The sequence below is a fragment of the Monodelphis domestica genome, chromosome 8 (genome assembly GCF_027887165.1).
Source record: "Monodelphis domestica isolate mMonDom1 chromosome 8, mMonDom1.pri, whole genome shotgun sequence".
In the NCBI taxonomy this organism is placed as follows: Eukaryota; Metazoa; Chordata; class Mammalia; order Didelphimorphia; family Didelphidae; genus Monodelphis; species Monodelphis domestica.
This window is the reverse complement of record NC_077234.1, coordinates 123527153-123540203: the sequence shown is the minus strand read 5'-3', so window position 1 is coordinate 123540203 and position 13051 is coordinate 123527153. Positions and strand designations below refer to the sequence as shown.

General features: G+C 35.7%; 1 long non-coding RNA gene across 1 annotated transcript in view; it reads right to left on the bottom strand.

Moving 5' to 3' along the window:
- The window catches only part of LOC130455903 (uncharacterized), a 110378-nt gene that overhangs the window by 79133 nt on the left and 18194 nt on the right, over positions 1-13051 (bottom strand). The gene's annotated exons all lie outside the window — the stretch shown is intronic.

The window sequence follows — 13051 nt, the reverse complement described above, 5'->3', positions numbered from 1 at the left end:
ATATATATATATATGAGATATTTTTTTACATTTTCCTGGTGATCATTTCGTTCTTCAGAAGATGATGGAAACCACAAGAATCTGATTCTTACTAAGAAGTTTACAAGAGGTAGATAAGATAAAAACTTGTAGAAGGAAGGCATTCCCTCCTAGAGTTTATGATACAGAAGGAAAGGAAATTGATTCACAGTTTAACATAAAACTGGAATTTGTAGAAAATAGATTTCAAAAAATTCAAAAATATTCAATAAAATAGTTATAATCTCATTGACTAAAATACTACTGTTCAAAATCAGCCCAGGAAGGATGGAAGAAACTCAAGATCTGAAGTCTGGAAGAAAACAATTGCAATTATAGTGAAAATATTTTGTCATTGGACCAACATGGATATATTTAACCAGCATCCATTTTCAATCTAAAAAAAAGTACTAAAAGGTAAAAGCAAAACCAGGTAAAAGAACATGGCCATGACAAGGTGATATAAAGATGGAAACAAGTATTAAAATACAGAATGAACTGTAATTGGCATTGGAAGCTAAGGATAGCAAAGTAGTCTTTTGCTTTTTATTTATTTTTTTTTACCTATATTTGAATTAAAAAAAAAAAACAGCATCCAATAAGGTTTAAAACCTCCTCTTGGGATGAATGGAAAAATTATAACCAGGTGCACAGAATAGTTAGAGCTATTATCTCTGCCAAGGAGAATCATCTTAGCATTGGAAATGACATAATGAAAATGCCTTAACAAGTGTTGATAGATAATTTAGGAGATAGTAAAGATCATTTAGTTACACTAGATGATTTCCCATCATCTGGATAGGGTATCTTACATCCTTTGGCCCTGAAAAAAACAGCAGATGTGATTGCTGGATTACTATCAGTGATATTGGAAAGATCACTAAAAATGGGAGAGTTAATATAAGAATGAAGAAAGGCAAAAATCTTAATCATCAAATGGAAGAGAGACAGAGAGAGAGAGAGAGAGAGAGAGAGAGAGAGAGAGAGAGAGAGAGAGAGAGAGAGAGAGAGAGAGAGAGAGAGAGAGAAGAGAGTATGGACTATAAGGTACTGAGTTTAGCATTGATTTTTGGAAATTTATTTTTAGAACATACAATTAAACAACTGGTTTGCAAAAATCTAGAAAGAAAAATAGTGATTACTAAGATCCAATATGAGTTCTAATATGAAAGCTCAAGATACAATCCTTGGGCACTTTAGAAAAGATCACTAAACTAGTGGATAAGGGGAAAGCTGTGGATAAAGATGGCTGAGATTTTAACTAATTATTTAATCAAATTTTGTAATACAATACTTGAGAAGAATATGTTCAGAGAGAGATCAGAAAATTATCGATTCAGATAGATTCAGAACTTGTTGGACAGTCAAACATAAAACAACTACTATTAGTGATTCAATGGTAGTGTGACAGGTCTCTAGTGAAATACTCCAGGGATCTATGTCTGGCTCTCTTCTAGGTAATATTTTTATTTCTGGCTTGGGTTAAGGCACAGGGGCCATAATCATCAAATTTGCAGAGGTCACTAAAATGGAAGGGATAATTAATACACTGGAAAACATTTAGCTAGAGGCTTCCAGATGTTAAGGTAGATAAAGTGCCTTTCCTGGAATCAGAAAGACCTAATTTCAAATTCAGTCTCAGATATTTGCTGGTTGTGTAATGCTGAGCAAGTCACAAACTCTGGTTGCTTTAATGTCCTCAAATATGAAAAACATGGGAATAATAATAACACCTGCCTCCTGGGGTTGTTGTGAGGATTTAATGGAATAATGCCTGGCACATAGAAGGTCTTTTATAAATGCTTATATTTCCTCCTTCCCTTCTAGACAGGATCTAAAAGCAAAAAAGCAAGAATTTGGCAGACTAAAATATTTGGTTGGTTGAATATATTATGATGAAATTAAACTGGGATACAAACAAATAAATATCTCAGGTATAACATGAGGTATCTAGGGTTAGGTAGTAATTTATCTTAAAAAGGTCCTGAAAAGAGATTGTTAGCTCAATATAAGTCAACAGCTTGTTGTGTCAATCAGAAAAGTTAATGGTATCTTAAGTTGCATTGAAGAGCATTGGTTCTAGGGAAAGAATAATGAAAGTCCTACTGTAATTTGTCCTTGTAAAACTTCATCTGGAGTATTGTGCTCAGTTCTTTGTTTCAAAATTTAAGAAGGCAATTAACACCAAATATATAAAAAAAATAATTGTTAAAATTGTACCTGGAAATAATCTGGAAAAATTAAATATCTTCTTTTTGTGGTACAATGGAAGAAAATTAAATCTAGTCATAGAGGACTTGAGGTCAAATTCTAAAAAAAGATGGATATTATAAAATTTTCCAGAAGAAGACAACCAAAGTAATGAAAGGTCTTGAGTCTCTATTATTTCAAGAACCATTGGATGAAATGAGCATATTTAGCTTGGAGAAGAGGATAAAATAATAGGTGTTCAATTATTTTATTCATTTGATTTCCTGTGGAGGAAGGATTGACTTAACACATTTCCAACAACAATGAGTAAGAAAGGTAATATGAGGTAGTTAATAAGAGTAAGAGACTTGTAGTCAGGCAGATCAGGGATCGAGGTCTTCCTCTTCATGACCTGGGGAAGTCATTTAAGCTCTGTTTACTTCAAGCTACTGGAAAAGAAAATGAAAAACTATTCCAATATCTTTGTCAAGAAAACCCTCTGGACAATATTGGTATTCTACAGTTCATGGGGTCATGAAGAGTTGGACACGACTGAATAACCGAATGACAACAATGTGAAGTAAGTTTGGAAAGGCATGTGAAATGCCACTCTGAGAACTTTGCAGAAATTCAATAAGAAGCCACAACAAAGGCTTTTGATCTTAGAGTAGTCAGGCCTGTATTTTAGGAATATTAATTTAATATTGGTGTAAATGATGAACAAGAGAAAGAAGAGACCGAAAATATGGAGATCAATTAGCAGACGATTGCAACTATATAAACAAGAAGATATGAGGTTTAGGGGAGCAGCTAGGTGGCTCAGTGGATAGAAAGCAAGGCCTAGAGACAGGCTGGGTTCAAATCTGGCCTCAGACACTTCCTAGGCATATGACTGGGAAAAGCACATGATGTCAATTGCCTAGCTATTTCCATTCTTCTGCCTTAGAACCAATACTTAGTATCAACTCTAAAGCAGAAGATAAGGGTTTTTTTTTTTTTTAAAGAAAAAAGTGATGGGGTAAGAAATGATGAACAAGGAAATAAAAAAAAAAAACCTGGAAAGTCTTATATGAAATCATGCAAAATGAAGACAGCAGAACCAGGAGAACATTCATGGTTACAGAAATAATGTACAATGATCAACTGAACGACTTAACTATTATTAACAATACAAGGATCTAGGGAAACCGCAAGGAACTCCTAAAAAAAAGGTCTATTCTCTCTCATAGAAGGAACTGAGGCATTAGAAACCAAGATGGCGGAGTAGAGGCATGGAAAGTTTCAGCCATTCTAAGAATCCTCCGCAACCAAGCTTAAAATAACTCTTTAAAATGAATATTGGTGTGACATGAATAAGTGGGGAATAGGGTAACACAATTTTCCTATAGAAAACAACTTAAAAGGTAGCAGAAGGTCTGTTTCACTGACATGAGAGGGGAGTGGAGCTCTTGGCAAGACCATAACAAGGACTCCAGGCACAAACCAATAGCAAGCCCTCCTTCCCATAACCCCCAAGACTGTCAACTTGGGCCTAAGCCAAGACCCCAAGACCTTGCCTAAGTCAACAGTAGAGCATTCCCACACCCTTCCCTTCAAGTTCCAGACCCTAGCCCAAGCCTACAGTGAAAGTCAAAGCCCCAGTGTACGGCAGTCCATAGTGTGTCTAGTTGGTACAAGTCCAAGGGGAGGCCCAGAGCTCTTGACCAAGCCTTCAGTGAGTACCCAAACCCCAAAGCAAGGCTTCCACAGTTGACCTAGCCACTGTAAGCCCAGAGTAAGGCACAGACCCGCTGCCTAAGCCTGAGGTGAAGACCTGGGCCCCAGAACATGGTAGCTCATAGTACTCTGAGTCCTGAAACCCATCAGTAGAATGAATCAGCAGTGGGAAGTGGCTTTCAGAGCTCCCAGCCCATAGGCCATCATACCACCTTGCAGAAACCTGGAATTAAAGATGAGGATCGCAGAAAGGAAGAGCTAAAGAAAAGAGAGTATACTCCCCACCCTGAGAACAGAGCCCATCTTTAAGATAAAAGTCAAGAAGAAATTTGGAAAAATTAATATTATAACTATGAGAGAAAACAGTTTTTTGTGAAAAAATAGTCTGTGCTTCACACATTCAAATGAGGCAGTTTGATACAAGAGAAAGAGAACTGACAACAAAGTTAGAAGATGAGTTTAAATGCTGTTTCTCTCTGTGTGACCATGGGAAACTCATTTAACTTTGATGGTGTCAGAAATGAAAGAGTGACATTATGTGCTCTCTGAAGTCCTTTCCTGATCACATGTCTTCATGTGAAATGGGAGATCTGGTATCTAAAAAAAAGCTATTGTAACCTCAGCATTCATGAAAAGGGAGAATGTCTAGAATAAAGAAAAGAACAGTTTTATTGTGCCCTCCCCTCCTACATTCACATCCAAAGGACTGTTTTTGCTCTGGGGAAGAGAGTATAGAATAGAAAATGCACTGGATCCTGGCAGGGGGACTGGTATAATGGGGGGACCAATAATAATACTAAGTATGCAAGTGTGATATAAACTATTAATATCCCAGAGAACCCTTCTAGGGGTGAGGAAAGATAAAGTAGCTACTGCTAAGTATCTGAAAGGCTATGATTTAGAAGAAAGATTGAACTTCTTTTTGGTCCTAGAAAGAAGTGAATCAGATTTAAAGTCAATATTGGGGGAAATATCTAAAAAATAGTGCTTTCATAGGGAGAAAGATAGATAGACAGATAGATAGGAAGGAAGGAAGGAAGGAAGGAAGGAAGGAAGGAAGGAAGGAAGGAAGGAAGGAAGGAAGGAAGGAAGGAAGAAATAGAGAGAAAGAGAACGAAAGAAAGAAAGAAAGAAAGAAAGAAAGAAAGAAAGAAAGAAAGAAAGAAAGAAAGAAAGAAAGAAAGAAAGAAAGAGAAAGGAAGGAAGGAAGGAAGGAAGGAAGGAAGGAAGGAAGGAAGGAAGGAAGGAAGGAAGGAAGGAAGGAAGGAAGGAAGGAAGGAAGGAAAAAAGGAAGGAAGAAAGGAAAAAAGGAAGGGAGAAGGGAGGAAGGAAGAAAGAAAGAAATGTATAGGTAGATAGGTAGGTAGATAGAAGACAGACAGATAGCTAGCTAGATAGATAGATAGAATATACTCTAATCCGATAGTATTATTTTACTAAATGAGTAGTAAACTGAGAATCATAGTCATTAAATGACTTCCCCAAGGTCACTTAAGAATTACCACAGACAAAAATAGAAGCCCGGTTAAGCTTATGAATTTCCAAAACATAGAATGGTTTACTTCAGGAGGTAATAGTAGTATAATTGTCATCTCTGTTATTGTTATTCAGATTTTTTAATAACAGGCATTTATATAGAATTGTAAGGGCTAAAAAGAATTTTATATACTTATCTCCAGTTGAACATCAAAACAACCTTCTGAAGTACATACTATAGGTATTATTGTTCCAAGTCCAATATTATCCTCATCCTAGGATTCCCCCATCCGTGATACCATACTGATTTTGGTTCACATTGAAGTAGACAAACAGTGAGATGCCTTTGAAATATGATATTCTGTGATTCATAATAAATGATGTATTCTTCCAATTTGGCAATTAGTGTAAAAAAACCAAACAAACCAAAAAAACTATTCTTCCCTCTTGGGCCTAGATAATCCTGGCCTTTCTTTATTTTCTCCCCATAAGCTTCTTAATACTATTTCCAACACTGAACACAATTGAATTCTCTTGGTAGTGGGCAAAGGTAAATAGTTTTTAAAAATCAGCTTTTTATAAAGGCTTGAGCCTATAAAAGAGGTCATCCATCACAAAGAGACAGCTCACAACTCTATTATCATTTTAAAAATCCCTTCAGTTGACCTACCAGCCCCTCAAGCTATTGTCCTATATCTCTATCTCATCTTTCTTTTAGTTACACTTAGAGGAAGGAAAAAAAGACCAAAAACATGTCTGCAGTTCTTGTCTATTTCCCCAGCTCTCACATCGTTAGTTTCCAATTATTCTTCATTTTTGCACAATCTTGTTTCTGACTTCATCATGTAACTTTAACTAATCTCCCCAGCATTATCATAATCTCCCACTACCCATACCACTTGACAAAAACTTTTATTAATTCTGAAGCAGAGGTAAATCTCAGGAAGTATAGATAGCAAAAATTATTTTTATTTGAGATGGAATTCTGAGTGTTTGGGAAGGAGGAAAATTGGAGTCATATAAAGACAAAATACTAATGAAATGTATTTTTAGAAAAGATTAGGGAACAATCAAGTACCCCTGGGATTTCACATAGTAGAGGCTATCAATCTGAACAATTTTCTTCTAGGATCCAAGAAACAACTTTGGTAGAAAACCTTCCAATAAGAGCCATCTACACAGTGGTATGTGTAACATATCTGCTTGATTGTTCAAAGGAGAAAAGGTCACAATCTTCATGACCTCATTATCCTTCACTCTCCATCCCCAAGCTATTGCCAAGGCTCATGGATTTCACCTTTACATCTCCTTATTCCATTCTCTTATCTGACTCTGCCACTATCCCGGTTCTGAGCATCATCTTGTGCCTGGATTTCTGCTGTTAAAGATCCTGCTTCCAAATGACTCCCTCCAAACCTGACAGGTAAATTGAGTCCCACTAGTATGATAGCAATAGCATTTGTTTTCTGAAATTGCAGCCATGCTCTGCAGTATTTCTGGGGGAAAGGCAGTTCAAACATAAAGTTAGAATCTAAATTCTTTCTACACTTTCTACACTACAATAGACTGCTGGTGGGTCTGCTTGCCTGTAATTTTTCCCCAGAATACATTCTCTATTTATTAACTAAAGTGATTTTCCTAGTAGGCAAAGCCAACATGGTGGAGAAAGTATAGACCACTTGATCTCTGCCAAATTACCTTCCAACATAACTTTAAGATAATGCCTCAAAATAAATTCTGGAGCACCAGAACCAAAAAAAGTGTGGAGTGAAATAATTTTTCCATACTTGAAACTAAGTCCAGGGTAACTTAAAAGGTCAGCACAAAAGGTCTATCTCCCTGGAATGGGAGTAGTGTCCAGTCCCCACCTCTTCAGCAAGCTTTTGGAACTCTCAGCCACAGAATATAAGTGGGGTATGGGGAGTGCTGCCTCTAGATAAAGAACTTCTTTGTAGTGTCCACACAGAATCATATGGCAGTCCCAGATTGCAGTCCCGGAGCAAGGAGGAACACTAACAAACATTAGCACTTATAGCTGTAGAAGAGCAGACAACCCTGGTCACTGTTCCAGGGCATTGAAGAGTGTCTTGTGGTCACTCAAATACAAAACCACAGGCAAGGAGTATAGAAAACATAACTTCTTTTCTTAGATCATAGATCTTTCACCTTGGAGGAATTGAAAACTTATAGATCCAGAGTTAGATCTGAAAGTATCTGATCATGGTGCAAAGACCATGAATCATGGGGCAGTGTAGCCTTCACTATAGGAATGGATCCTGCTTTTAACTTTTTTAAGTTAAAAGACAAGAACAATGCTGAAAATTGAGCAAAAAAAAGTGACAGGGAAGAAGAAAACACAAACTCAGAAAAAGACAAGAAAATCAATATTATGCATCCAAAACTTCCAAGAACAATGTAAATTGGTGTTAAGTACAAAAAAAAATTAATAGAGGAGCTCAAAAAGAACTTTAAAAACCAAATAAGAGCTCTAAGGGTTGTCTTTTGAGGATTTGGTGTAGAGGGTGTTCTATGAACTCTTTCAATGTCTATTTTCCCCTATTGTTCAAGAACATCAGGGCAGTTTTCTTGAATAATTTCTTGTAGTATGATGTCAATGTTTCTGTTTATTTCTGGGTTTTCAGGTAAACCAATGATTCTCAAATTGTCTCTTCTTGACCTGTTTTCTTGATCAGTCATCTTCTTAGTGAGATATTCCATATTTCCTTCTATTTTGTTAATCTTTTGATTTTGCTTTATTAATTCTTGCTGCTTTGCGAGATCATTTGGATCCTAATTGCCCAATTCTTGTCTTTAAAGACTGGTTTTCTGACATAATCTTTTGATTTTCCTTTTTGGTTTGGTCTATCCTGCTTTTCATGGCTTCCAGCTGTTTAATTTTTGTCTCTAATTTATTTATCATTTCATTTGATTTCTGGGTGGCTTTCTCCAATTGGAAGTTCCTGTCTTTTAAACTGTTATTTTCTTTTATAACTATTTCTCATTTTCCTTGCCAATATTCCTCCATCTTTTTGATAAGCTCAATTTAAATTCTTCAGGAGCTTGTGGCAAATTTCCATTGTTTTTGGAATGTTTGGATGCATTTATTCAAAGGTCCTCTTCTGCTATTTTCTCTGTAGTCTGGATTTTTCCTCCATAAAAATTGTCCAGGGTCAAATTCTTCTTCTTTTTCTTCTTGGTGTTGGGAAGTTGATATTTTGCCATCATTATGCTAGTTTTTCCTTTCCTTTCCAGTCAGAAGTCTGAGTGAGGAGGGCAAGCTCTCTGTGTGTATGGAGCTAAGGGGCGTGGTTTTTGCCTGAGGCCACCTCTTGAGAATCCCGAGGCTTCTACTGTTTGCAGCCCTTCTCTGCTCTATCTCTGCGCCCAAGGTCTGTTTTCTTCTGCCTGTTGGAGTCTCAAGTATAGCTGCAATCAGGGATAGGCCTTTGGTGGTCTTAGTCGGTTGCCAAAGACCTAGAGGTGCCCCTGCCTCACTCACTGATTCTAGCACATGCTGGCTCTGAATCTAGTGCACTGGCTCTGTAGGTGGGGTGAGGAAGGGTAGACCACCTCAGGTTTTGGTGGAAGCTATTTCACCCCCTTATACTGCGGAAATGCCCAAATCCCACATACCTTCAATGCTGCACCCTACTGTGGAGTTCCTTCATTCATATGAATTTTTTTTTGTCCTTTTGAGGTAGTCTATATTGGTATGCTCTGAGGACATGTAGATTCCTGCCTCTAAGTTGCAGCCATGTTTACCCAGAAGTCCAAATAAGAGCTATAGAAGAAAAGCTGAGAAAAGAAATGAGAGTAATAAAGGAAAATCATGGAAAAAAGAGTAGACAGATTGGTAAAGAACTCATGAAAAATATTGAAGAATATAATTCCTTAAACAACAGAATAGGTCAATTGATATGATAAAAGAGGCAATAAGGCAATTGAAAAGAAGAATTTCTTAAAAGGTAAAATTGGCTACATGGAAAAAAGATATATAAAAGTTCAGTGAGGAAAATAACTTTTTAAAAGTAGAATTACCCAAATGGTAAAGGAGACACGCTGAAAAAAATTCTTAAAAATTAGAATTTGTAAAGTGGAAACTAAGACACGAGACATAATTACAAAACAAAATCAAAAGAATGAAAACATAGAAGAAAACATTGGAAAATTACTGGAAAAACAATGGAAAATTTTGAAATTTGGACTTGTAAAATAGATCCAGGAGAGATAATCTAAGAATTATTGGAGTACCTGAAAGTCATGACCACATGTGAAAAAAAAAGAAAAGCCTAAACATCATCTTTATAGAAATTGAACAAATCCACTATTCACCTACTGTCACCTCCTGAAAAGAAATTCCAAAATGAAAACTCTTAGAAATAGCATAGACAAATTCTAGAACTCCCGGGTCAAGAAGAAATTATTGTAAGCAGCCAAAAAGAATCAATTTATATATTGTGAAGCCACAATTAAGATAACACAAAATTTAGTGTCTTCTATATTAAAGGATCATAAGGTCTATAATTCAATATTCCAGAGGACAGGAGAAATAGGATTACAAGCAGAGATTTCCTACCCAACAAAATAAATATAATTTTTCATGAGAAAAAGGGCACTAAATAAAATAGAGAACTTTCAAGCCTCCCTAATGAAAAGATCAGAACTGAATAGAAAATTTGACTCTCAAATGTAAGACTCAAGAGAAGCATAAAAAGAAGTGATGAACAGGAGGATTTCAGAAAAAACCTAAAAAGACTTATATAAGCAGAATCAGGAGAACACTATACATAGAAACAGCAATATTTTATGATGAGTTACTGTGAATGACTTATTCTCAGCAATATAATAATCCAAGACAATCCCAATGGACTCCTGAAGAAAAACATGAGCTGCTTTGAGAAAAAGAACTGATGGAATCTGAAACAAAATTAATATATTATATGTTTCACTTTCTTTCCTTATTTTTTGTTTATTTTTTCTACAAAAGGATTACATGGGAAAATATTTTATATTATTTTATATATAAAATCTATATCAGATTGCTTGCTGTTTCAGTAATGGAGGAGGGGAATGATTTTTCTGAAATGCAGTTTTGTCATATTATCCTCCAAACTCCCTGAAAAAAAAAAAAACAAAACAAAACTATAGTGGCTTCCTATTACCTCTGTAAGCAAATGAAAAGTGCTCTGTTTGACATTCAAAGCCCTTTATAACCAAGCCTAATCCAACTTTTTTAGTCTTCTTATTCCTTACTCTTCTATCTTGTAACCTTGACTGTTCCACATAAGACACTATTTCATCTCAGGATTTTTCTCTGGCTTCCTCACATTCCTGCCATACTCTATTCTCTCTTCTCTGATTACTAAATTCTCTGGCGTTTTTTACTTCTCAACTAAATCTCACATTCTATAGGAACCTTTGCTCAACCCCCCTTAGTTACACTGCCTTTCCCCTTTTAATTATTTCCTATTTATCTTGTCTATAACTTGTTGTATATATATTTGTTTGCATGTTGCCTCCCCTAGTAGATCATAAACTCTCTGAGGGTATAGACCAGTGATGGCAAACCTTTGAGAGACCAAGTGCCAAAACTTTAACCCTCATGGTGCATGTGAGCCTGCTGCCTTACCCCAGAGAGGGGAGGTAGGAAGAGCTCCCATTGGGCTGCTGGGAAGAGGGGTGGGTGATGGGAGAAATGTCCTCAGATATATGTGGAGAGGTGGAAGGGAGCAGCCTCCTCCAGCACACATCATAGGTTCACCAACATGGGTATAAACCATCTTTTGCCCTTTTTTTGGCACCTCAACACTTAGCAGAGTGCCTGAAGTTTAGTAGGTATTTAATAAATGTTTATTGATTGATTTAAAAGCTTTTCAATCATCATACTCATCATGGACACTGATTATACTTGTTACTCTCAACCTCAACTATTTTGGAGGACCAACATTAGCTACTCCCACCCTAAAACTACAGCAATGTGGGTTTCTTTCTCTAGATTACAGAAACACATCTCCTCACAGAGTTTATAGTATCTAAGTGCAACAAGGTAGATTTATTCAGTTCATTATTTTGGTAGTGTAGTTGACATATGACTGCATCTGCCTCAGCCTAGATATCATCAGATAAGGTCATCCCTGAAGAAGAAGGGGAAGACCAGGTAGGTCAACTATACTGTGGGCCATGATCTAGCAAATTTGACTGACTAGTTGTTGTTGTTTTTGTTTTTTTTAGAATTCAGCATTCCATATCCTGTTTTCATGGTTCTGTACAAGCTATCTGTGATCCTTCTTACTTCTACCTCCTGGATTACTTAATTTACTTAAAAGTTCAGTTTGTGTGCCATCTTTCCAGATTCTATTAATTGCTTACTAGCAATTAATTTGCCTTTCCTCTAATTATTCTAAATTCACTTAAAACAACAATTGCAATAATGAGATTTAATATATCAATTTATGGTTTAAAATAATTTTATTTAAGATGAAAAATAATATTATCTCTTTTTATAGTCACAATTGTCCTGGAAAATGAGTGCTATTTTATCTTTATTTTATAGATAAGGTAATTTTTAGATAAGGAAGTGCGGTAGAGATTTAAGTGATTGCTAAAAGGTCACCTAGCTGTTAAGTATCTGGGTTCACATTCTGATTCTAGCTCATTCTAATACTAGGAGGTTTTTGGAATTATTTCTCTTTTGATCTATCCCACCATCTAGCTTGCTCTATTATTCTGATGTTATCTACACCCCCAACCCATGTCTAAATTGTGTATATCCTTTTGGAGAGTAGGGAAAAAATATTTTTTTTGGTTCTTCTATTACTAGCATCTAACACAATCTTGCATATATTAGGAAATTATGTATGAATATAATGTATATCAATTTAAAAGCGAATTGATATTCATTATACACACACACACACACACACATATATATATATTTGTTAAATTGATTTGAAAGTTCAATAATTATAAGAGTATTCTTCAAACCCTAATATTTGGCGTGTTGTCTCTACCTTTTTATTCATCTGAGGAGGCTTTAGCTATGGACAGATCTATTGTCTGTTTATTTTGATACTATTTCCTGCAAAGAGGATATGCCAGCAGATAATTTGGAGAACTGGGGTCCAAATACATAAAATCTTGACTTGTTTGAATATTTTGCGTACGAGAACTTAATCTAATCACTTTCTCTAAAGATAACTGAGGATAAGATAGGAGAAGGAAAAGAAATAAGCAGTTATACTGTGTCTACTATGTACTAGACACCGTACTTAGCACTTTACAAATCTCTTATTTGATTTAATGGAAAGTATCTGGAATGATTTTGGATTACCTAGTCTTTAAAGCTTAAAAAAAATTTAAAGGAAAATTAAAGTCATTCAGAATGTCAAATCATCTTCAGAGATAGATTCTGTGGGATATTTAACAGGGGAAAATCTTACCTCAACATACAGCTCTAAGCATGCTATGGGAAGGTGGATGTGAATTTTTTTACATGTTCAATTGAATTCGATTCTACCGTAAACTATATCCATCTATGTTCTAAAGTAAAATCCCTTCATTTTGCAGCAAGGTCAAAGCTGAGGATGCTAAACTTTAAGCAATATAACTTTGATGCTTTTCCCTTAAGTTTGGATTTCCAGAAGATGAACTT